This window comes from Giraffa tippelskirchi, chromosome 1, assembly GCF_054371585.1.
Source record: "Giraffa tippelskirchi isolate mGirTip1 chromosome 1, T2T-mGirTip1v1.2.pri, whole genome shotgun sequence".
NCBI classification, from domain to species: domain Eukaryota; kingdom Metazoa; phylum Chordata; class Mammalia; order Artiodactyla; family Giraffidae; genus Giraffa; species Giraffa tippelskirchi.
Window position 1 is genome coordinate 189,754,066 of NC_137275.1, and position 26,970 is coordinate 189,781,035.

Below are 26,970 nucleotides of genomic sequence, written 5' to 3' on the forward strand. Positions count from 1 at the left end.
TTTTGAATTATAGTTTTGCCTGGATATATGCCCAGGAGTGGGATTGCTGGATCCTGGTCTTGTTTTTTTTCATCCTCCTTGAACCTCTCAAGGCCCAGCTCTTCCTCAATCCAGTGTTCACTTTCTCTCTAACCCAACTTAGGCTTCATGGTTTGTGTTTCCACCTTTCTCTTGCCATTTAAATTTTTTGCCCTATTTCCTTCTTTTGTTACATCCATTGAAAAACTCGGAATCATTTTGTGTCTGACTTCAACTTGCCTGAACCTGGATTGCGACATTGCTACAGAAAATAACGTCATCCTAGAGGTTGGTATACTCTGAACTGAAGTTCTTCAGCCTTAACTGGGCCCTCTGGTTCTTGAATGAATGATTTCAGAACTTTTTATTCTTCTCAATGGCCTTTAACCCCCTACATTTGAGCCTGTCTGTTATTTCTCTGACTTCACCTCCTTCTACTCTCTCTTGCTCTTTCATGCCTATGCAGCTACACTAGGCTGCTTGCTGAATCTCAAACATGTCTGTGATGGTCAGTTTATGTGTCCACTTGACTAAGCTATCATTCTCAGTTATTCAATCTAACACCAATCTAGATTTTAGAGGTATTTTGTAGGTGTGATTAAAGCCCATAATCAGCTGACTTTTAAGAAAGGAAGGTTATTTTAGATACGTATATACAGTAAGTCCCCCACATACAAACCTTCAAGCTGGCAAACTTTCAAAGGTGCAAACCTGCTTTCTACCAATGTGAGGCATGAGTGAAATTGCAGCTTGCCCTCCATCTCCTATTGGTGATGATCCTTCAGTTCTACCATCTCCTACCTCCTCTCCCTCCTCCAATCAGTAACTCTTCTTGCCTGTTCACTCAGTGTCAGCCCCTGTGTGCCAGCTGTTGTACTGCGCTACTGTACTTTTCAAGGTGCTGTACTGTAAGATTTAAAATGTTTTATTTTTGTGTTTCTTTGTTTTTTAGGTGTTATTTGTGTGAAAAGTATTATCAACCCTTTACAGTATGGTATTATATAGCCAATGGTGTTGGTTGGGTACCTAGGCTAACTTTGTGGGACCTATGAACAAATCAGAGTTAACGAATGTGCTCTTGGAATGGAGCTTGTTCATATGTAAGGGACTTACTGTACTGATTCAATCAGTTGAAAGGCCTTAAGAGCAGAACCAAGGCTTCCTTGTATATTGCAGTCATCGCTTGTACCTGAGAATTCAGCCTGCCCTTCCTGACAGCATGCCCTACAGACCAGTGATGTTGGGTATCTTTCCATGTCTGCTGCTCTTCTCTATCTCATTGAAAGGCACCACTGTCCACCTAATTGCTGAATCTAGAAATCTGATCCTTGATGATTTCCATACGGGCTTCACAACCAGCCAATGATTAACTTCTTCTGAAGTCAGCTCCTAATTCAGGCTACCTAGGCTTCCCTTTTCCCCATCTAAGCACATTTTCTCCTGGTCAGGTCACCACCATCTCTCTTCCATAGTCCTGCACAAATCTTCTCAATTTGCCTCCTCACTCTGTGTTTGCTTCTCTTCTATCTGTTCTCTGTTCTGCACCTTAACTGGCTCTTCTAAAAATAGCAAACAAATGAAGAATAGAACTACCATATGATCCAGCAGCTCCCCTTCTGGTCATTTATCTGAAGGAAACAAAAACACTAATTCAAAAAGATGTATGTCTGCTATGTCCACTGCAGCATTTCACATTTCTTCCTTGCCGACAATTCTTTAGGAGTTTCTTTTCCCTTCAGTATAAACACTGCTTAATATTGTCACAAAACTTTGCTATCTCCCTAGCCTCATTTCTTCTCATTTTTCCCTGCACACTCAGTACTCAATTCTTTTTTTAAAAAAAACTTTTATTCATTTATTTATTGGCTGCACCATACAGGATGTTAATCTTAGTTCCCTAACCAGGGATCAAACCCATGCCCACTGCAGTGGGAGGTGGAGTCTTAACCACTGAACCACCAGGGACATCCCAATACTCTGCTATTCTAATTTTCTTTCTTTACTTTTTAAAAATTTATTTATTTGTTTATGGCTGTGCTGGGTCTCTGTTGCCCAAGGGCCATCTCCATCCGTGGTGAACAGAGAGAAGGTGAAGGGCAGGTTACTCTCTAGTTTCTGTGCGAGAGCCTCTCATCGTGGTGGCTTCTCTTGTTGCAGAGCACAGGCTCCAGAGCACAGGTCCAGTAGTTTCTCCAGAGCATGTGAGATCTTCCCCGACCAGGTATTGAACCTGCGCCCCCCGCACCAGCAGGTGGATTCCCAACCACTGGACCATCAGGGAAGTCCCAGACACTATTCCTTATTTGGTATGTATCCCAAGCAGACTGACTGAATTTCTGCCTATTATTCTTTTTAACTGGAAGAGAAAGGATGATCTAGCTATTTATCTACTGGGTAGGTCGTTTTATGCCAGATCACATCACTGATTAGGGATCAGCCAATAGACTGGCTAGCCTTGGAGCAGGTGCCCATTTCTGGTTCCATTAATGTTCTTGTTCAGGGAATATCTTCCATCATCTGAGGATTTATGGGTACTGAAGTCTCCTTAAAAATTGCTGTTGGGCTTGTAAAGCATTCTGAGTGACATATCAAGTATAAAGAGCAGCTTTGGAACAGGGAGCTGAACTGGATTAGCCCACTTTTAATTTATTTCTAGCATTGACTCTTCCCCAGAGAGTATTGATTGGGTCAGTTTGCTACCATTCAGGTGAGAGCACTTCCTAATTAATGAGAACCTCCTGTATAGCACAGGGAACTCGACTCAGTACAGTGAAGATCTAATTGGGAAGGAAGTCCAAAAAAGAGGGGATATATGTATACGTATAACTGATTCACTTTACTGTGCAGTAGAAGCTAACACAACATTGTAAAGCAACTATACTCCAATAAAAATTAAAACAAAAATGGTGTGTACCATGGGGCCAAAAAAGAAAAAACAAAACAAGTGAGAGCCCTCTCATTGAGCAGTGTTTATCTGTTTACCTATCAATCTTCCCTGGTCTTTGACTCTCTTCAAGCCTAGGGAATGGGTTCATTGCCTGTCGTTCATATTGATTTCTGGTTCCACGTGGCCCATGTGGGTTAACTGAGCACACACACGTAAGAGTGAGGCAATGTCTGTAGGAGGAGAAACTCTCTTGGGGCTTACTTCCCTTCATTCAAAAGGAATCAGTATAAATGGAAGAATTCTTGAAATTCTGGGGCTCTCTGGTGCGCTTATCCAGCATCCTTACAATGTAGGAATTCTGCATCAGTGAATCTTCCAGACAACTGAATGTGTTCTATTTTAAATGCAAACTTAGGGGGAAAATTTAAAACATCTTATGAGAATACAGTCATCCTTCAGTATCTGGGGGTTTGGGTTTCAGTGGGCTATCTTTTCTAGACTCAGTGACTTTCCCTGACATCTTTTCCTTGCTGTGTTCAAGGTGCTGCTTGAAATCTATTGTCTGCTGAAATCTGGAAAACCAAGGCTTGAGTGTTGGTAAATTTCTGAGTGAGGAAATTCTCTTATCTATGAGAACTATGACCTTCCAGCTTAGATGTATTGATATTTCTCACCTACTTTGGCATCATGTCTCAGACTCCTGTAGCCTGTTACCACATTATCTAATGTGCTGAGTTTTAGACATTCTCATTGAAGATCACTATCTGTATGATTTCAGTACTTCTAGACCATGAAACTTTTGCACCTGGTTTTATGTCCCTGGATATGTTCCAGTGTCTCTTGGTTTATAGTCTATGGGAACTTGAATAGAATTTGTATCCTGCTATTGTGTGAAAACTGCATAAATCTTAATTATGTTGAATTGGTTCAGAGTGCTTTTCAGGTCTACTGTATCCTTCTACATTTCTGTCTATTCATTCTATTAATTTTTGAGAGCTTGATATTGAAACTCCAACAAAAAATCTTAATTTATCTATTTAAAATTTATTGTAAAATATAGTACAACTATATATCTTTGTTTTGTATTTTCCAAGTCTGTAAATGTGCTATCACACTTTCATAATTTAAAAAATAAAAATTAGAGACATATACATTTTAAACAATAAAAAAAATCAGAGTCAAATCTATTTGATTTTCCATTTTTTTATTATGCTAAGATACATTTAACATAAAATTGACTGTGTTAATCATTTTAAAGTGTACAGTTCAGTTCAGTTCAGTTCAGTCACTAAGTCGTGTCCGACTCTTTGCGACCCCATGAATTGCAGCACGCCAGGCTTCTCTGTCCATCACCAACTCCCGGAGTCCACCCAAACCCATGTCCATCGAGTCAGTGATGCCATCCAACCATCTCATCCTCTGCCGTCCCCTTCTCCTCCTGCCCTCAATCCTACCCAGCATTAGGGTCTTTTCCAATGAGTCAATCCTTCGCATGAGGTGGCCAAAGTATTGGAGTTTCAGCTTCAACATCAGACCTTCCAATGAACACCCAGGATTGATCTCTTTTAGGATGGATTGATTGGCTCTCCTTGCAGTCCAAGGGACTCTCAAGAGTCTTCTCCAACACCACAGTTCAAAAGCATCAATTCTGCGGCGCTCAGCTTTCTTCACCATCCAACTCTCACATCCATACATGACCACTGGAAAAACCATAGCCTTGACTAGACAGACTTTTGTTGGCAAAGTAATGTCTCTGCTTTTAAATATGCTATCTAGGTTGGCCATAACCTTCCTTCCAAGGAGTAAGCGTCTTTTAATTTCATGGCTGCAATCACCATCAGCAGTGATTTTGGAGCCCCAAAAAATCAAGTCTGACACTGTTTCCACTGTTTCCCCATCTATTTCCCATGAAGTGATGGGACCAGATGCCATGATCTTAGTTTTCTGAACTTTGAGCTTTAAGCCGACTTTTTCACTCTCCTCTTTCACCTTCATCAAGAGGCTCTTTAGTTCCTCTTCACTTTCTGCCATAAGGGTGGTGTCATCCGCATATCTGAGGTTATTGATATTTCTCCCAGCAATCTTGATTCCAGCTTGTGTTTCTTCCAGCCCAGCGTTTCTCATGATGTACTCTGCATATAAGTTACATAAGCAGGGTGACAATATACAGCCTTGACGTACTCCTTTTCCTATTTGGAACCAGTCTGTTGTTCCATGTCCAGTTCTAACTGTTGCTTCCTGACCTGCATACAGGTTTCTCAAGAGACAGGTCAGATGGTCTGGTATTCCCATCTCTTTCAGAATTTTCCACAGTTTATTGTGATCCACACAGTCAAAGGCTTTGGCATAGTCAATAAAGCAGAAATAGATGTTTTTCTGGAACTCTCTTGCTTTTTCAATGATCCAGAGGATATTGGCAATTTGATCTCTGGTTCCTCTGCCTTTTCTAAAACCAGCTCGAACATCTGGAAGTTCACGGTTCACGTATTGCTGAAGCCTGGCTTGGAGAATTTTGAGCATTACTTTACTAGCATGTGAGATGAGTGCAATTGTGCGGTAGTTTGAGCATTCTTCTGCATTGCCTTTCTTTGAGATTGGAACGAAGACTGACCTTTTCCAGTCCTGTGGCCACTGCTGAGTTTTCCAAATTTGCTGACATATTGAGTGCAGCACTTTCACAGCATCACCTTTCAGGATTTGAAATAGCTCAACTGGAATTCCATCACCTCCACTAGCTTTGTTCGTAGTGATGCTTTCTAAGGCCCACTTGACTTCACATTCCAGGATGTCTGGCTCTAGGTGAGTGATCACATCATCATGATTATCTGGGTCGTGAAGACCTTTTTTGTACAGTTCTTCTGTGTATTCTTGCCACCTCTTCTTAATATCTTCTGCTTCTGTTAGGTCCATACCATTTCTGTCCTTTATTGAGCCCATCTTTGCATGAAATGTTCCTTTGGTATCTCTAATTTTCTTGAAGAGATCGCTAGTCTTTCCCAATCTGTTGTTTTCCTCTATTTCTTTGCACTGATCGCTGAGGAAGGCTTTCTTATCTCTCCTTGCTATTCTTTGGAACTCTGCATTCAGGTGGGAATATCTTTCCTTTTCTCCCTTGCTTTTCGCTTCTCTTCTCTTCCAAGCTATCTGTAAGACCTCCTCAGACAGCCATTTTGCTTTTTTGCATTTCTTTTCCATGGGGATTTTCTTGATCCCTGTCTCCTGTACAATGTCACGAACCTCTGTCCATAGTTCATCAGGCACTCTGTCTATCAGGTCTAGACCCTTTATTTGTCACTTCCACGGTATACTCATAAGGGATTTGATCTAGGTCATACCTGAATGGTCTAGTGGTTTTCCCTACTTTCTTCAATTTAAGTCTGAATTTGGCAATAAGCAGTTCATGATCCGAGCCACAGTCTGCTCCCGGTCTTGTTTTTGCTGACTGTATAGAGCTTCTCCATCTTTGGCTGCAAAGAATATAATCAATCTGATTTTGGTGTTGACCACCTGGTGATGTCCACGTGTAGAGTCTTCTCTTGTGTTGTTGGAATAGGGTGTTTGCTATTACCAGTGCGTTCTCATGGCAAAACTCTATTAGCCTTTGTCCTGCTTCATCCTGTACTCCAAGGCCAAACTTGCCTGTTACACCAGGTGTTTCTTGACTTCCTACTTTTGCATTCCAGTCCCCTATAACGAAAAGGACATCTTTTTTGGGTGTTAGTTCTAAAAGGTCTTGTAGGTCTTCATAGAATCGTTCAACTTCAGCTTCTTCGGCATTACTGGTTGGGGCATAGACTTGGATTACCGTGATATTGAATGGTTTGCCTTGGAAACGAACAGAGATCATTCTATCGTTTTTGAGATTGCATCCAAGTACTGCATTTCGGACTCTTTTGTTGACCATGATGGCTACTCCATTTCTTCTAAGGGATTCTTGCCCACAGTAGTAGATATAATGGTCATCTGAGTTAAATTCACCCATTCCAGGCCATCTTGGTTTGCTGATTCCTGAAGTGTACAGTTCAGTATTATTAAATACACTCACACTGTTGTACGGCCATCATTCCCATCCATCTCCAGAACTCTTCATCTTTTCAATCTGAAACTCTGTACCCATCAAACAATAACTCCCCATGACTCCCTACGCCCAGTCCCTGGCAATCACCACCATTCTCCCTTCCCTCCCACCTCCCTTCTTCTTTCCCTCCTTCCCTCCCTCCCTCCTATCTTCTCTCCCACCTTCCTTCCTCTCTTCCTTCACTCCCTTCTTCTTCTCCTTCCTCCCACCTTCCTTCCTTCCTTCCTCTCCCTTTCCGTCCATTTAGATTTGAAAAGATTTCTTATCGTTCCCCACTTTCAGTTTCCATCCACATATTTCCGTCTACAGTATGCTCTGAGACTAGTCCATTATTCAATATTCTTTATCTTGGCTTGTTTCCTTATCTGTTAAAGGAAGTACCTTTCAGCATTGACATTGTAAGTTTTCAAGAAATAGGGATGATAACAATAACACTTAAAATAACTGCACCTTCCCTGTCTGAAGGCAATCAAGCCAGATCTTCGTCTTCGCTGTGAAGGATGTGTAGTTCTGGACAGAGATTGGTAATGATGCAGACAAGATGCTTATCTGGGAAGGGTGGCCCAGGGGCATGAGAGAGAGTTAGGGAGTCACTTTGAGGCTGTTTAGCTGGAGACACAGGCCCAGGATGGAAAGAGGCCCAGAAATGGGATGGTCATGGGCTACACAGGAAGATAGATGAGCCTGGATAGCATATTCTACATTCTTCCCTCCTTTCTCTGTTCCTTTTCTAACCATAGGATAAGAAGGAGCCAATCAGGTCATTGCGTGGGTTTCAGTGACTGAGTAAGCAAGGCCCTCCACCAAGCTTGGCCACATGTCCTGGAATGGTTCCCATCAATGATGAGGAAGACTTGGGAGGGAAACTGACCTGTCGTCCAGAGTCTGATAACAGGATGGGATTGAAGTCAAATTTCAAAGGACCCAAGGGAGCGAAGGGTGGGGGTAAGGATGGTTACAAATGACAAGGAGTATTTTGGAGACCCTAGCAGATATTCACCAGCTGTATCTTCAAAGAAGGATTAATCTTGGTCTTCCCCAGTTTTCCTCTGCCTCATCTTGTAAACTTAAAAAGAGTGGCCATATATCTTCTGTAGAATATATTCTTGGAATAGTAGACAAAGAAAATCAGGAAAAAATAGCCCAAGTTAAAAATCATATACATATTTATAAAATCATAGACCCAGGGTAAAAAGGACTTTGAAGGTTTCCTAGTCAATTGCACACTAGACCATGCATTCTGACTGTAACATTATAGATAACACCTTGTCTTTTTTGAGAACTTCTAGAAACAAGGAATTCAAAACTCCTAGAATAGCCTGGGTCAGTCTTAGACAGTTTTGGTTGTTAGAGATTGTTGTCAGGAATCTGATTTTCTGTAGTTTTACTGTTTGATAATTGCTTTGTTTTATAGAATAATCTTTCTTCACATCCCAGACCTAAAACTCATGGGCATCTATTAAGGTCTTTTCAAAGCTAAATAGCCAAAGCTTCCAACTTTTGTTTTATTTAGTTAGTTTCAAGTCTTTCACTCTGCTAGCTATTCTTCTCCAGGGATGTTTTCATGTGTTAATATTTCTCCATGTGGTACCCATCATGGTCTAAAGTGTACAAGGGGGAGCAAGATGCTCTTTTCTCTTATGATGGACTCATTATCTCTGATAGTACAGCCTGGAATCTTGATTGCTTTAAGTTCATCATTAACTGAGCACAAACTTCTGCTGCCCCTTGTATAATTGGTTGTTTGTTTTATAATGATTTGTTATGTATATACATTGCAAATAATCACCAAATAAGCCTAGTGAACATCCATCACCATATATGTATATACAAATGACTGATCCATTTGCTATACAATAAAAACTAACACAACATGGTAAAGCATCTATATGCCAATAAAAATTAATTAAAAATTTTGTATTGCGTATTTGAAAGTGGCTAAGGCTCAGACAGTAAATAATCCACGTGTAATGCAGGAGATGTGGGTTCGATCCCTGGATTGGGAAGATTCCCTGGATAAGGGCATGGCAACCCACTCCAGTATTCTTGCCTGGAGAATCCCAAGGACAGAGGATCCTGGCGGGCTACAGTCTATGGGGTCGCAAAGAATTGGACACAACTGAGCAACTAACAGTTTCATTTCTCAAGAGAGTAAACCTTAAATGTTCTAATTACAAGAAAAATAATTGGTTTTTGAATGCAACTAACTTCGACTGTCTATCATATGTCACAGTGGCTACAGTCCCCAAGTGTTAAGAGGCAAAGCAAGGTTGACTGGGGAATTTGGATGACATCAGAAATCAAGCAGAGCCTGTTGCACAATGGACAGTGCAACTTTGCACACAAGCCCAGGATGGTCACTGTGGACAGAAACTCCATTTCAAGGCAAATTGCAAGATTTGCCTTTACCAGTTCCTCACTGGGAAGGGGAACCAAACACCGGGGGCCATAACTGCTGGTTGAAACTTGGAAACTTCTTCCTGGAGAGCCAGGCGCCAAGACAAGGGACTGAGAAGTCATTCGAAGGGTCAGTCGTAACAAGAGCCAAAAAATGAGATAAGAGATGCCGCGCCTGTTATCCTGACCACAAAACAAAACAGACCAAGAGGCTGGAAGGCAAATTGTTTCTGGTGGTCTGATCATGGAAAATGGTGAAAGCTGAGTTTTCAATCACTCAGGCAGGGTTTTCCTGGCTTCACCCACTCTGGTCTTTTAAGAAGCTGGAGAAGGTGCTTGTTAGTGTGAATTAGGGCAGGTCCTCACACTGGAAATTTATTAAAGTTGGCCCATTGGCTGTCTCAGACTGAGAAGATCTGGGGCCTGAAATATGTTAGCGCTCCCTCCTAGTTCCCTGTCATCTGCTGATTTAATAAACATACCATCCCTGTCCTCATCTAAGTCACGCAAATGTTTAGGAGAGCAGGCCAAGGACAAATAGTTCCATGGCACAGTATAAAAAACTCCCTTCAGGTGACAGCCATTTATTAATCACAACTCTGAGGATAACCATCCAAGTGCTTGTTAATCTATCCAACGATACCAGCATTTAACTCTGTTTAATTTCTCCATTTTGTCCACAAGGATCTAATGAGAGATCCACTGAAATGCCTTGCTGAAATGTGATTTATTACTTGTCTTGCAATTCTCTGTGCTGAAAGCAGAGTGAAGTTTGGACTGGCATGATTTACTCTGCGTGTGTGCTCAGTTGCTTCAGTTGTGTTTGATTCTTTGCATCCTCTTGGACTGCAGCCCCCCAGGCTCCTCTGTCCATGGGATTCTCCAGGCAAGAATACTGGAGTGGGTTGCCATACCCTCCTCCAGGGGATCTTCCTGAGCCACGGATCCAACCTGGGTCTTCTGTGTCTCCTGCATTGCAGGCAGATTCTTTATTGCTGAGTTACAGAGGAAGCCCTTGATTTATTCTGGGTGAACCCTTACAGCTCTTGGTGGTCACTGCTTTCCTTTCCAAGTCCACAGAGCATTTCTATTAAAACCTACTTTGGAACTGTTCTGGAGATGATCATCTAGTTTCTAGAGCCTTTTTTCTTCCCGTTCCTGAAAATTGGGAAAACATTCAACCCTCTCCAGTCTACTGAGACTTCTCTCATTCTTCATAGTTGTTCAGAAAGTAACCATAACATTTCAGCTTTCATTATTTCTACAAGACTCTGGTGGTATAATGTGTGCAGATCTGGAGACTCGAATGTGCTGAGAACAATGAGGTGTGTTATAACCATCTCTAGTTTCGCTCTTGAAGTGTTTGAATTGAAGTGAAGTGAAGTCGCTCAGTCATGTCTGACTCTTTGTGACCCCATGGACTGTAGCCTACCAGGCTCCTCCATCCATGGGATTTTCCAGGCAAGAGTATTGGAGTGGGTTACCATTTCCTTCTCCAGAGGATCTTCCTGACCCAAGGATCGAACTCAGGTCTCCTGCATTGTAGGCAGATGCTTTACCATCTGAGCAACCAGGGAAGTCCTGTGAGATAAGCTAGGAGGACAAACAAAATAAATAAACTAGACCCAAGTAGTTCTAGTTCTAGCTATGATCAATTAGTAGCTACTTCTGTCCCAAGCATGAAGACTTCCTTATTCTTCTCATTTAAAAAAAAAGTATTTGTTTATTACTATTAGTTTTTAATTTTTAATTTTTTGGCCACGTGGCATGTTAGTTCCCTGACCTGGGATCAAACTCTTACCCTCTACATTGAGAGACACAGAGTCTTAACTGCTGGACCACCAGAAAAGTCTCTATCCATCTTGTTATTGACATATGCTTTCAGATTCTTTGTTGTTGTTATTATTATTGGCACTTATCAATGCTAAAAAGAAAAGTGCTGATTCAGTATTCATAGGTAACTGACATCATGCTGTTTTTCCCCATAATGATTGAAATTTATTTCAAAGTCACCCAATCACAATGAGACCTAGCTCTATTTAGTTCCTGACTTTGGAGATCTACACCTCTGTGTGGAACAAGCACACCTTTTCTACAATTATTGCTATCATTTGCTTAAGCTAATGTGAGTGAGTTTCCGTTCTTTACAATAACCAAACAAGACTAACCAGAACCATTCATCCATCCAATGAAGTTTTGGAAAGCTACTCTGTACCTGGAACACCTGAAACTGCCTAAGAGTAAGATTCCTCCCTTCTACTTGTTTTGGCATTTTCCCTCTTAACCTCTCAATTCAGGATTTCATTACTCTTGATCCCATCATTTTATACAGTAGTACTTGACTTCCATTTTACATCATTTGCTGTATCCTGTCTAGGAGACCTATGTCCTTTCCTACGAGTGTCTAATGTTCTGTATCTGAGCTGCCCCATGTGATCGCCACTAGTCACATGTGGCTGTGCTTGTGTACTAGTTGTTCAGTCATATCCAACTCTTTGTGACCCCATGGAGCCCACCAGGTTCCTCTGTCTGTGGGATTTTCTAGGCAAGAATACTCAAGTGGATTGCTGTTTCCTTCTCCAGGGAATCTTCCTGACCCGGGGATTGAACCTGCATCTCCTATGTCTCCTGCACTGCAGGCGGATTCTTTACCTGCTGAGCCATCAGGGAAGCCCACCACAAGTGGTTATCTAAATTTAAATAATTAAATAGAAAAAAAATTAAAATCTCAGTCACATTACTGACATTTCAAGTGCTCAGTAACCATGTGGCTAATGGTTTCCATATCAGACAGTGCAGTAATTTCCTGATCATGAAAGCTCTCACCGACATTGCTGGTCATGCTCTTCCTCAAAACCTTTGAAGTTCTCCTCAAGCAGTTAAGACTGGATGCCTTCGACAGAGTCAGCACTTACTGTCCTTGTCCAGAGGCTGTCCCCCTTAAAGCATGTCAACTTAAAAAAAAAATACACACAACTGAAAAGTTGAGAGTTAGATTTTATTTGACAGAAAAGTTAGGACTCAAGCCTGGGAAACAGTATTTCCGGTGACCGCAAGAGAGCTGACTCCAAGGAGGCGGGGCAGAGAAGAAGACAGGCTCTATACAAGTTTGCAACAAGCTGAATATTAAACTATTACTGTTAATTAAGAGTAAACTCTCACATGAAGAGATTTAGCAATCTTCTATGTATGGGAAGATGCAAGTGTCTGGGCTTGCTGAAATAATTTCTTTCATATGCATCTAGTTATCCGGGGCCAATCCTGCTTTCTTCATTTTTCACATACTAATACCCTGTTTTTTGCCTTTTCATACTGTTTATGGGGTTCTCAAGGTAAGAATACTGAAGTGGTTTGCCATTCCCTTCTCCAGTACCCTTATGGCAGAAAGTGAAGAAGAACTAAAGAGCCTCTTGATGAAAGTGAAAGAGGAGAGTGAAAAAGTTGGCTTAAAGCTCAACATTCAGAAAACTAAGATCATGGCATCCGGTCCCATCACTTCATGGCAGATAGATGGGGAAATAGTGGAAACAGTGGCTGACTTTATTTTTCTGGGCTCCAAAATCACTGCAGATGGTGACTGCAGCCATGAAATTAAAAGACGCTTACTCCTTGGAAGGAAGGTTATGACCAACCTAGACAGCATATTAAAAAGCAGAGACATTACTTTGCCAACAAAGGTCCATCTAGTCAAGGCTATGGTTTTTCCAGTGGTCATGTATGGATATGAGAGTTGGACTATAAAGAAAGCCAAGCGCCAAAGAATTGATGCTTTTGAACTGTGGTGTTGGGGAAGACTCTTGAGAGTCCCTTGGACTGCAAGGAGATCCAACCAGTCCATCCTAAAGGAGATCAGTCCGGGGTGTTCATTGGAAGGACTGATGTTGAAGCTGAAACTACAACACTTTGGCCACCTGATGCAAAGAGCTGACTCATTGGAAAAGACCTTGATGCTGGGAAAGATTGAGGGCAGGAGGAGAAGGGGACGACAGAGGATGAGATGGCTGGATGGCATCATCGACTCGATGGACATGGGTTTGGGTGGACTTAGGGAGTTAGTGATGGACAGGGAGGCCTGGTGTGCTGCGGTTCATGGGGTCACAAAGAGTCGGACACAACTGAGCAACTGAACTGAACTGAACTGAATACCCTGTTTACTATAAGAGACAGCAAATGTGGTGGATGGCCACCTCTCACATCCACCCCTGCTCCTCAGCCCTTACCGGGGAGGAAGTAGCTGTTGGCTTCCAAATAGTGGCTTTGTTTCACCTGGGCTCAGAAATCTTCATGGAAAAGGCTTGTTTACTGATAGAGAGTAAAGCAGAAAACATTTCATTTCATGGGTAGTCTAAGTGCCTGGTTAGACAGACATTCCTGTAAAGGCAAGTGATTACAATACACATCAGTTCCTTTGCTCATCTAGGAACCACAGTTTGCAATCGAATGTGAGTGAATATTACCCAGATCCCATTGAGAATCATTGTAATGATTATGCCTAACAAAATGCTGGCACTTGTAGACATTCAAAATGTTTGCTTAAGTGAGGAAATGAATCAAATGTGGTGGTCTCTGAAGTCCCTGAAACATTTTCTCAAAAAGTCAAGGATAGGTACCATGGGGTTTAGGAAGGACAGGAAGGAAGGAAGGAAAGATAGAAAAAAAGAAAAGAAGGAAGGAAGAAAGAAAAAAGAAAGAAGATTCCATATACTTACAGAATCTCTCTCCCCCATCTTTGTTTCTCTGTTTCTGGATCAGAGAGAGACTTAGAGGTGGGCTGGAATGCAGATTCCAGAGGAAGGAAATAGAGAGGGAAGGAAGGAAGTAAAAAAGAAGGAGCATCACGTAAGAGGGAGAGAGTCACAGTATTTTAAAATGCAAAAGGATGCAGAGTCCATTTAGCCTAACTCCTCATGTCACGGTTGAAATATGGACATTTCATTTGGCATTTAATACAAATCTGCTGAAAAAAAAAATGAAGCAATTGAGGTCGAAAGACATAGGTTAAGTGACTTGTCTAGAGTTACACAGCTAGTGAGTGTTGGAGCAGGGGCTAGAAGCCAGTCCACCTATCCCGTGATTGCTCACAGGGGGCTCTGCCCACCCCATCCCCATCCCTAGGGAGAAGAGCTAAGAAAGGGACTCTGGGGTGGGAGGTCACTTGAGGGAGAGGAAAGTAAATTTGTGTGTCAGCTGTCAGCACCTCTTGTGACTTTCTTCTTTAAGCAGAAGAAAGTTTTCAGCTGTTTCACCTATTCAGTCCAAACTTTATGATATCCCCATCCCCAGGGCGATTTCTAATCAACAGCAACATTGCCTAGACCCTCAGATGCCACAACTATTGGGTGACCCTGGGTGAAGTACTGCTTGACTAACTTACTCAGGTTGCACTTAGTTTAGTAATCGCTTGTCCCTCATAAGCTTGGTCCAGATCCAAACTGATTTCTGAAACAGCCTGGCAGTTCTAACATTTCACCTACGCTAGAGCAGGAAAACATACTGAAAACAGACTTTGCCGAGGATTTTAAATAGTACGTTTGAGTGACTTTATCAGAGCACCTCTGCCATTGATCCTAGGATAATGAAGACCTGGAGCAGGTTTTTGAAAATGTTTCCCATTCCCTTTACTTCTCATCTCTAGAAAACTCTCCAGGTCAAGAACTTTGGCATCTGAGTTATGGAGTTGGAGGTCATACAGATCTGATTTCAAGTGCAAGCTGTCACACGGTTGTTACCGCAGGGAGGGAATGAATTGTTGCAGATCCAATTTAGATGCTTCACATGAGCACTGTGAAGATGGTCCTTAATATTCTGTGGGACCACACTGCCTGGGGAATTAACACGTGGTCAACACGCGTTGATTACATGGACGGGTCAGGGTGATAAGCCCCAAGTTTGAATCCTGGCACTGTTGCTTTGCAGTAGTATGCCCTTGAGGCAAGTCCCTTGATTTCTTTCTATCTTAATTTTCTTATCTTGTGTCATAGGATTTCTCGTTGTGTCCCCAGAGAAGTGAGGACAAATTGAGGTCATGCATGTAAAAGGCTTAGCACAGAGCCTGGCACTTGGTCAGCATTAGCTATCATTATTATTTCCTAATATCCTATGATTTCTTTATGTACATTTCATTGTCCTTGGGGGCACCAAGTGAGCTGATTGCAAGTTCTCAGTCAGAAACATCTGCCAAGTGGCAGCATTCACACAACACTTGTGATAAAAGTTCCCAACTCCTCCTCCACAGCTTCAGCTGGGCCAAGCGAGGTGAGTGTCGGGTTTTATGGGTCTTACGAAGATGTTTGAAATATTGTAGGAGACTGTCAAAGAATACTTAGACCCACTCCAAAAGAGGGCCGTTCTTAATTTTCATCTTTCCTGCAAGTCAGAAAGATATATACTCTCCAAATAATGGCAGTTTCCTTGTCCTGAAGTTATGGCAGCTTGGTGATACAAGAAACAGCACCCTGTCATAAGGACCGCATAAAACATGGTCTGACATTTCTTTAAAAGTAAAAAGAAACACGACTGTAGCAGATGACCTCTCCTCCGAGGGCACAGCTGTTTTGTGTGGTTAGAGGGACCCGTTGTTTCATACTTAGGGGCTACGATATATGACTGGCTTTCCACAAAGTGTTTCCATGAGAAATTACAGTACATTCTAAAAGGGCGCACCAACTCTGCTGCATTCGTGTTAGGGAGGAGGACTTTCTACCCCCTCTTGATGTTTTCCAAATGATACTGTGCTGAACAGTTGTGATTAGGAACTCCTTTAGCATGTGAAGTGAAAGTGATATCAAGATTACAGACGTGTCGTCTATTTCCTGGGAGATTTAAATTATGGGCCTTTTGTTAGGTTGGTGGGCCAGCATCTCTGAGGATTCATCATTTATGGGACATCACTGCAAACACAGTGTTTCTGTACGTGAGGACTGAGTATCTATGGAAAAGATTTTTTTTTTAATATTTATTTTTTTAAATTATTTATTTTTGGCTGCACTGGGTCTTCGTGGATGCACATGGGCTTTTCCCTAGCTGTGGCTGGCCTGGGCTACTCTCTAGCTGTGGTGTGTGGGCTTTTCATTGTGGTGGCTTCTCTTGCTGTGGAGCACAGGCTCCAGGTGCACTGGTTTGGAAGTTGTGGCTCAGGCGCTTAGTTGCTACGAGGCATGTGGGATCTTCCCAGATCAGGGACTGAACTGGTGTCCCCTGCATTGCAAGGTGGATTCTTAACCACTGGACCACCAGGGAAGCCCCCAGGAAAAATTTTAGTAGTCACTTTTTAACAGATAGTAGGTGATCTCCATTTTCTCAAAAAATGTTTGTTCCTCCTATAAAATGTTATTTGTGCAATGCATCAAATGATGAAGAAAAAGTAAGAAAGGTCTAAAGTTTCTAATTGTACATGTGTTATGTTGATGAGACCATGTTTTCTTTCCTTGTTTTCCAAATTATCTTTAACGTGTTTTATTTACTTGGCATGCGCATGTGTGTGTGCACATGTGCTATGTGCTTAGTTGTGTTCAACTCTTTGCGACCCCTGGGACTTAGCCTGCCAGGCTCCTCTGTCCATGGACTTCTTCAGGAATGAAATTAAAAGACTATATCTCCATTTCTTTTGCAATTGGGTTTACTCTAGGCATCCATGGTTACTGCGAACATTCCCATTAAAGCATGGGGCAACCCCCTGCCTCCCCAAACTCTTTTCTCTAAATTAGAATAATAAGTCCTTGGAGAGGGGAGTTTGGCAGCCTCTGCAAACGGTGGGGGGGAAGTAGATGCCAATTACTGACTGGCTGTGGTGCCAATAAAAAAAAAATGTGCTCCCGTTGCTCATCTCTAAAACCTGGCTACTGACCTGCCAACATCAGGGCATTGAGCACACATCCCAGTCTGGACAGTGGGAGATTTGCTCTGATTTATCTCTGCTCTCTCACCACATCCCCTGAGTGACCAGACCTGGGCATATGCAGAAGTGGCTGGCTTGGTTTAGAAGTACAAGCTAAGACGCTGGAACAGTTGACTTATTGGTAATTAGACCACACTGGTATTGAACCCGTGACCTCAGCCTCATTAGAGCTGCGTTGGGGCCAACTGAGTTGACCAGAAACAGATTCAAAACAGTGAGTGATAGAGGTCTTTGGGGCAGGGTCAAAGGCCTATTTACACTACCCCATATCGTAAGTGGCTTCTTACTCTAGCATGTTAAAGGAGCAGAGGTTGACAAAAACGGCCATGTGGATGGCTTACTGCTCCCTGCTTCGTATACATGGACTACAGAGCACTGCTGTTCTGGGCAACCCCCATCTTCCTTCAACTGGATCTCCATGTAATTCAAGGGTTAATAAAGGGAGAGACAAGTGTTTTAACAGGACTTTTCTTTTTTTTTTTCTCTTTCACTTCCTAATGGGTAATAGTAACAAAAACACTAGGAGTATAGCCCATTATTTTAGGAGTGATTTCCTTTGAGTGACACACTTTGATTTAAAACTGTCCATAGCTAATCACTATTTTCACTTTTCGTTTTTCAAGGAAATCTAAAAACAGATGCCTTCAGTTTGTGTAGAAAAGGAATCAGTTTCTGGGTGGTGAAGCAGGATGTGTGGAAAAGTCAGGACACAGAATGATGCCAGTCACTTTGCTAAATCAATGACATGGAACAGAAACAGACTCAAAATACAAGTTTTTATTGTAAGACTAGCATTTCAACCTAATGGGAAGAAAAAGGATTACCTAATGGCTAGCCATTTAACATAAAGATGAATTTCTGTGTCAGACCACACCCAAAATAAAAATTTCCATGTGAAAACAAAACTTTCTAGTTCTAAAAGATAATGAAGTGATTAAAAAATAACAATCTTGGATGGTCTAACAATATAAAAACTAGTAGAATACTACAAAAATATATATATAAATAGAACATTAAATAAATATAAACTATAACAATATAAAAAACTAATAATATATTCTAACTAACATAAAAACTAAAGAAAAATATGAAATAATTTGACTGCATAAAAATTTATCATGAAAATTTAGGTATATCAAATACTAAAAGGCAAACTGGGAGACTTTATTTTTGGTACTTATGGAAGAGTTAATCACAAGATATTTATGGTGCCTATGTAATACTTAATAATAAAGCATTTAGAAATCAACAAGAAAGAGAGGAATAAATTCAAAGACACACAATAAGTGAACATCACTTTACATAAGAAGAAATGTAAATGGCCAGTAAACCTATGAAAAATCTATTTAACCTCTTTAGCAAAGGTCAAGAATTGTGTGTTTTAAACAACTGAAAGTTAATTTTTCCTCTAAAAATTCAGCAAAGACAAAAGTAAAAATGCCGGCAGTGCTGCAGGGAAATTAATACTTTCTTTATACCACTTGTGGCTATATAAATTGCTCTAATTTAGAGGGTATTTGGCACAAGAAAAAACTTAAAATTTAACATGTGCTATGACCCAAAAATTCTACTTGTAAGAATCAATCCAAAAGAAATAATCATGGTTACGTGCAAAGATTTTGCTACTAGAATGTTGATCAAAGCATTTTTATGATAACTAAAAATTGGAAACAGCTTAAATCTCCAACAATAAGGAATGTTAATTATATGATGGTGTGTGGTGTATCATGGAACTTTCTGTAACCTTAACATGTTGTAGAAAAAATTATATTTCATGTCATAGAATAAAATTCACTTTTATCTTGTTCAGAAAAAAATGTAGGGTTAAAATTGTAATATTATATATTACATATTATATATGTTATATATGCATAGAAAAAGATGGTATAATATGTATCTTACATGTCAAAATATTAAAATACTTTTCTTCAGGTATGGGAATTATGGATAATTTTAAAATGTCTCTTTTTATCATATTTTTTTTTTCTTTTAGAGTGAACATGTGTTACTTGGAGAATAAAAGGTAAAGCAGTGTATTTTGTTTCAAATATTGTTGCTAGCACAGTTTCATCCTGGAGATGAAGTGGGATAATATATAAGAAAATCCCTAACACAGAATAAGAAAGATGAAGTAGCCTTGGTACTCAGGATTTGAATTTGAACCTAAAACTCAAGCACTCTGGAAACTTGTAGCACTGGATTAAAGAGTGACTTACCCTAGTGGGTGGATTGCCTGAGTCCCAACCCACTCTCTTTTTTTGTAGCTTGACTTCATTTTAACGGCTCACACATCTCTTCATAAGATGTCAGCCAAGGAACAGAAAGAAAAATAAATTCTCACCTGTCATTTTTCAGATAATCCTGATCACATTCATCTTCTTCACTATACTGGGAAGCACACTCGAGGCATGACCCCTTTCTTTGAGGTAAGCTGTATCAAGTCTTCCTTCGAGAGATCTCTGGAGTCAACAGCCACCGCTGTATGATCTATTATGTGACACAAAGATAGAAATTATGCACATGCAACTCCCCAAGTGGCTCAGTGGTAAGGAATCCGCCTGCCCATGCAGGAGACGTGGGTTCAATCCCTCGGTCGGAAAGATCCCCTGGAAGAGGGCATGGCAACCCACTCCAGTATTCTTGCCTGGAGAATCCCATGGACAGAGCCTGGCGGGCTACAGTTCATAGGGTCGCATAGAGTCAAATGTGACTGAGCATGCACATAACCAAAACATCAAAGTAAAACACAGGTATGGATTATGGAACCCCGAGATGTTTTGGCTGACAGGAAGGGGAGGTGTGCTCAGAAGGTGAGTAAGTTCTGAGGTGCAGGATGGCACTGGTTGGAGGATAGCATTGGAGTTACCATGGAGGCTGGTTCCCTGTCAGGAGCCTGGATTCACACCTCGGGCCATGGGAAATACAAACAAAAGAATGAGAATGGAATAGGGTGCTTTGTACAACGGATTCCTTTAAGATTTGGGGTATAATACACCACTTAGGTTTCCCAGGTGTCGAAGTGGTTTTAAAAAAAAAAAAAAGATCCACCTGCAATGCAGGAGACACAGGAGACGTGGGTTCAATCCCTGGGTTGGGAAGATCCTCTGGAGAAGGAAATGGCACCAATATTCTTGCCTGGGAAATCCCATGGACAGAGGAGCCTGGCGGGCTACAGCCCACGGGGTTGCAAAGAGTTGGACACAACTTAGCCAATAAATAACACCACCACTGCTTCTTTGGGATCACAGTGGCAGACCTTGTCACTAACAGTTGTGTGTATGTGTGTGTGTGTTCACAGGGTGCAATGCTAGGGGTTGGTGATTCCTATAGGTGGGCATTAGGAATTAGAAGAGACTTTTTCCTATGTGTAATATGGTGTTGCTGCACTGCTCGCATCTGAAGGACATGATGGCAATCCTTTTTAGTGACAGTAAAGGGGCAGAGAAAGAGGACGGTAAAAAGAGTATGGAGGTGGAAACCATACTATGACTGTCAGGGCTTGTGTTTATTGTAACTCCCCACCTCACCTCACCCTAGGATTGCAAGACATCATTTGGGGAGACTTGCTGGGGGGCGTTGGATATTATAGCAAGCAGGGTGGAAAAACTGAGCCAAATATGGATTGCTACTATAAATGTAACTTCCCTTTAAACCCAGAGTTAATTGCCCTGGGAATCTGCGTGTTACATAGACAAGGGTTCGTTTCTATGATTAATTCAGCTGGCTTGAGCTTGGTACTAATGAGACCAAGGCCAAGGTTAGCAGCTCTAGCCCCACAGGAGCTGTTAGCATCTCACAGCTCCAAAACCCAGGTGACACCCTTTACCCTCGGACATAGTGGGACTGGGTGAGAGAGTATGATATTTGACTCCACTTTTAATACCCAGCACCCCCCACTTTCCCCTCTAACACGATGCCTCTGCTCTGAGTGCACAGGCAGTTAATTCTGTAACATGACAATGACATTGTCTCCAGAGCCACATTGCACTTAAAAGGCTGCCTGCATGAGAGACAGTAAAGACTGCCCTGTTAGTCCTTTCAATGGGTACAGGTGGTGCCAACAATTGACTTTCAGAGACAAAAACAGCTCGAAAGAAACCATGCCCAGGTAACTCCATTGCCTAAGAGTTTGACTACAATTTGGCAAAATACAAACCTCCGTTCTTTCGCCACTTTCTAAGAAGTAGTTGGCAATCTCCAGCCTGTACATTTGGAAAATAATCAAGTGGGGTGTTTTACCTGAGTCCACTGGATTCTCTGCCTTGAAGAGTCCCATCCCTTTAGTCTAAAGCCTTTTCTGTGTTTCATCATATAAGACTTAAGTCCTCACCGGTGTGAGCGTGCATTCTAAATTGCTTCAATAGTGTCCAACTCGTTTTAACCCTATGGACTATAGCTTGCCAGGTTCCTCTGTCCATGGGATTCTCCAGGCAAGGATATTGGAGTGGGTTGCCATTTCCCTTCTCCAGGGAATTTTCCTGGACCCCAGGGATTGAACCCGTGTTTACTAATGTCTCCTGCAGTTGCAGGTGGGTTCTTTACCACTAGTGCCACCTGGGAGGCTCGCAACACATCTTAAGCTCTATTTATTAGGATCACTTGATTTGCAATTAAATGAAACTCAACTCATGCATTCACATACCTGGGAAGAGTACTAGGTCTGTTCACAGACTCTAAAAGAAGAGTTGCAGGGATCAGTCTTAGAAACTGGTTTGGGGGAGAATGGATACCTGTATATGTATGACTGAGTCCCTTCACTGTTCACCTGAAACTATCACAACACTGTGTGTGTCTGTGCTCAGTTGTATCCGACTCTTGGCAGCCCCATGGACCGTATCCTGCCAGGCTCCTCTGCCCCTGGGATTTTTCCAGGCAAGAATACTGGAGGGGTTTCCATTTCCTACTCCAGGGGAATCTTCCCCACCCACGGATCCAACCCATGTCTCCTGGGTCTCTTGCTGGCAGATTCTTTACCACTAGTGTCACCTTGTTTATCCTCTATATTAAAAGTGAAAGTGTTAGTCGCTCAGTCATGGCCGACTCTTTGGGACCCCATGGACTGTAGCCCGTCAGATTCCTTTTTTCATGAGATTCTCCAGACCAGAATACTGGAGTGGGTAGCCATTCTCTTCGCCAGCGGATCTTCCCAGTTCAGGGATCGAACTCGTGTCTCCTGCGTTGCAAGCAGATTCTTTACTATTTGAGCCACGAGGGAATCCGCTATAGGCCAATACAAGGTAAATTTTTAAAAAAGAAAAGAAATTGGATCTGAAACATGGCCCTCCCAGAGACCCGGCCATCTTTCCCTTACCCCGCTCCTTGTCTTGGCTTCGCTGTGTAGGAAGCTTCTCTCCACGTGGTAGCCAGCATTCCCCAACGCACATCCTCCTGGCTTAGCAAAAACAGGACAGCTATGTTCTCTGGCATTTTGAAGGGTTCTCCTCGGGCTCAAAGATTGCTGGCTGAGGATTAAAGCACTGGAGGTCCAGGTGCCGCTTCCACGCCTGTAGATGGTGTGCATTTATCAAGGAAGCAGGAAGCAGAGACTGCGTGGGGCTGAGCTTTGAACCCGCCCAGGCGCCGCTTGCTGACGTGGATACGCCGCCGTGCGACGGCCATGCGCGCTCTGATGCAATGAGGCCGTGGGTTCTGGCGCGTCTGAGCTTCTGATGGCATTTGGGGCTCCGGGAAGCACCTAGGCTCCATCACCAACAACAGCAGCGAGATCCATGAGGCCTATGGCTTGGACCTGCGTCGGCGCCTGGGCTTCGGCCGCCCTGTGGACCTGGCACTGGCGGCGAGGTCCCTGGCCAGATCTGTTGCATCACGCTCCACCTGCGCCGGTGCCAGGCAAGCGCGCGGGGCCGCAGGTGTACGTGCTGGACGCCTGGGGCGTGGAGCCCAAGCCGCTGCCCGGTGAACCGCCTTGGCGCCTGACTGGACAAGGCTCCAGAGCGCAAGGTGTGCATTGTTGAGACGCGCTTTGGCCCTCAAATTCAGTTCATGAAGCTCTCCAAGGCCGTGCTACCTGTAGCAGTCCGGCTGCCTGCTCATGGGCACCAACGTGGATGACCGGCTCCCACTCGAGAACTGGACGCTTCATCGTGGGTACCGGCTGGGCTGTCTGGTTCGAGCCATGGGGATGCGGCGCCCTGCCAAGCTGACATCGTAGGAAGCCCAGTCGCTCCATTTTCCACTGCGTGTCACAGGATTATGGTGTCCACTCGGAGCTCACCTTCATGGTAGGTGGTCGCCTGAACACAGACATCCTCCTTGGTGTCACTGTGATCTGAAGGTCATCTTCACCCCCCACCGGGGTGTCCACTCTAAGGGATATGATTTTTTTTAAAAGGAATGGGTAGTGTGCAAAGAATAGTAGTTACTGCAGTTCTCCTTAACCTTCCCTGAAGTTTAACTGGTCTGCTTACATGCATGCATACTCAGTCGTGTCTGACTCTTTGTGACCCTCATGGTACCCCGCCAGGCTCCTCTGTCCATTGGATTTTCCAGGCAAGAATACTGAAGTGGGTTGACATTTTGTTCTCCAGGGGACCTTCCCGACCCAAGGATAGAACCTGCATCTCCTGCATTGGGAGGAGGATTCTTTACCACTGAGCCACCTGGGAAGCCCTAATTGGTTTGTTTAGAGCATAGCATAACACTGGGATCTTCTGAAGAAGCCCAGAGTAATACAGATGCACATCAGAGGAGAAAAGAAATCTCTTTCTGATCATTTGGAATTTCCCATTTATATAGTCAGAAGGAATATCATCTAGGTTCTTCTTTAATAGATAGGAAAATGGAGTCACAGATAATTGAAGTGAATTGTACAAGACAGATCACCCACTTGGTAACTAGACAAAAGTCTCAAATCTCTTACACCCAAGTTTACTACTTTTTCTTGTGTTAGCCCACCTTCAACAGATTTGTTATCCAACTCATCACTGGCTTTGATGGTGGGAAGTTCAACTGATGGATGAAGATCAACCTTGTAGGTCTACAAACCCTGTTGCAACCCTCTTCTCTCACCTTCAGATCAATAGGCTTATCTGCTCTTAGGTAGGGCTTAATGGAATAGGTGGGGCCAGTCAGCTGCAGACCTGGGACTCAAAGAATAAATTCAGGTCTTCTTGTCTTGATCATGTGGGTTTTCTAGAGCTTGTGTCACAGCCCCTGATCAGAAGGAAAGGAAGAGAGAGATCAAAATTCAGACCCAGTCTGGGATTCTCCTTCCTCTTAAGATGTAGAAAGTCACTAGAGAACATTGCTTCTTCCCTAACAAAGAAAAAAAGGTGGGTAATCTCTAAAATCATAACTTTTTGTCAGCCCAGGAGAGAGCTGTGGTCACAAGGTAACTCAAACTGAATTCCAGGGTAGGAAGTGTCGTAAGGCCCTTCCAGAAGATGGGCACACAGGAACTGCTAATGCTTTTTGCAGGGCATGAGAAGAGGTAATAGCCAGAAGCAATGGACATTTTAACATATTCTTAGAGGCCATGTGTAGGTTGTTACTTGTTAGTTACTTGGGCATTGCGGTGTGTTGGGCACTGAGGAGAGGAGATACCAGAGTGGTCAGCCTGGTTTGACTCTCTTCTTAATGGAATATTGGAAAGTGAGTGTATTGGTTATCTGTTGCTATGTAACAAATGATCCTTTGAAGAAGCTTAAAACATCAGACATTTATTATCTCAGAGTTACTGTGGGTCAGGTATCCCAGCTGGGGACCTCTGACTTGTGGTCTCTTGGAAGGCTGTAGGGAAGGTTTTAGTCATTGGTCATCTCGAAGCTCACCTGGGGAAGGGTTTGCATCCAAGCTCATGCACATGGCTGTTGGTAGGGCTCAGGTCCTCACTAACTGCTGGCTAGAGGCACAAGTTCCTTGTCACATGGCCTCTCCGCGGGGCAACTCTCAACATGGCTGCTCACCTCACTCAAAATGAGTGAATAAATGAGAGAGCCAGAGGGGATGCCACAGGCCTTTTGTCATCTCAGAAATGATGTCCCATCATTTCTGCTATATTAGCAGTGAGTCACTAGGGCCATTCAAACTCAAAAGAAATTGCACAAGGATGTGAATACCAGGGGCTTCTCTGATGGTGCAGTGGTGAAGAATGCTCTTGTAATGCAGGAGATGCAAGAGATGTGGGTTCGATCCCTGGGTTGGAAAGATCCCTTGGAGAAGGAAATGGCACCCCACTCCAGTATTCTTGGCTGAAGAATCCCATGGACAGAGGGACCTGGCAGGCTACAGTTCATGGGTCACAAAAGAGTCGGACATGGCTCAGCGACTAAGCACGCACACATGAACACAGGAGGTTTGGATCATTGGCATAGTGGCTGCCACAGAGTTGAGCACTGTATTTGGGGACCCAAAGTTAACTATTATACCCTTGGGGTAGGAGGTGGTAAGTAGAAGTGAAGGGTGTTACGTGCCAAGTTTTGCAAGTCCTGGAGCCTTGACAAGAAAAATGGAGCTAGCAAGCATCAGGGATTTGAGACTCAGTGGGTTAGGGCGGAAGGGCACCAAGTCCTAAGAATGACTGAAGAAGGAAGGAAGCAAACACATGTGTCCAATGTTTTTGTTGTGTCATTAAATTCTCAAACCCATGCAAAAGATGTTATATTAGTCCCATTTTACAGATGAAGAATTAAGGCCTGGAGAGGTTAACTCTTTCTCATGGTTACACAGCTATTATGGTGATGTTTGCATAACCCTGTAAATATACTAAAGAATCATTGAATTGTGTACTTAAAATAGATACACACTAGGATATGTATGGGGCTCGGACAGTAAAGAATCTGCCTGCAATGCAGGAGACCCAGGTTCGATCCCTGAGTCTGGAAGATCTCCTGGAGAAGGAAATGGCAGCCCTCTCCAGAATTCTTGTCTGGGAAATCCCATGGGCAGAGGAGCCTGGTGAGCTACAGTCCATGGGGTCACAAAGAATTGGACATGACTTGGCGACTAAACAACAACAACAGCAAGGATATGTAAATTTTATTTCAATAAGCTTTTTTTTTTTTTTTTTAAGACCATACAGGTAGTATGTGGTAGAGTGGGAAATTTCTGACTGAATTGTTTTAGGCTCTGTATTAGTTTACTGGAGCTGCTGTAACAAAATACCACTGCCTGGATGGCTTAAACAGTATGTGTTAATTTTTTCATAGTTGTGGAGGCTAGAAGTCTGAGGTCAAGGTGTTGGCAGGGTTGGCTTCTGAGGCCTCTCTCCTTGGCTTGTTGATGGCTGCCTTCTCCTGCGTCTGAACACGGTCTCTCCTCTTTCTGTGCACATCCTTGGTGTCTCTGTGTCAGAATCCCCTCTTCTTAGCAGGACACAGGTCCCATTGGATTAAGACTCACCTTAATTGTCTCACTTTAATTTATTCACCTCTTTAGAGACTTTATCTCCAAATATGATTATAGACTGAGCTACTGGGTATTATGACTTTACCATGTGAATCTGGGGAGACAATTCAGCCCATAACAGACTCCAAAGTTTATGTTCTTTTTCAGACAATAGAAATCCTTTTCAGACAATAGAAATCTACTGTTGTCTTTGTTAATAAAATCTACATGATAAACTGTATCCTGGCTTTATTAATATATATTTGTTTTGTTCAGGTAGAACAGTATTGGGACAATTCTAATTCCTACAGATAAGTATTTGCAAATGGTAACAGTTTAAATGAGCTC

The 26,970-nt window shown here is 42.7% G+C and overlaps 1 protein-coding gene and 1 long non-coding RNA gene across 2 annotated transcripts in view; one reads left to right on the forward strand and one right to left on the reverse strand.

Annotated features, from left to right (window-relative positions):
* The window catches only part of CDCA2 (cell division cycle associated 2), a 218,849-nt gene that overhangs the window by 68,485 nt on the left and 123,394 nt on the right, over nt 1-26,970 (forward strand). Inside the window, exon 15 of the transcript XR_014060938.1 lies at nt 19,633-19,703. The gene's annotated coding sequence lies outside the window, so the exon portion shown is untranslated. The remainder of the gene's footprint in view (nt 1-19,632; nt 19,704-26,970) is intronic.
* LOC145515677 (uncharacterized) lies at nt 11,116-22,827 on the reverse strand. Its single transcript, XR_014060966.1, has 3 exons — nt 22,589-22,827; nt 19,619-19,764; nt 11,116-13,682 (listed from the first exon to the last, which is right to left on the reverse strand). It is a non-coding gene; the product is annotated as an uncharacterized LOC145515677 (long non-coding RNA).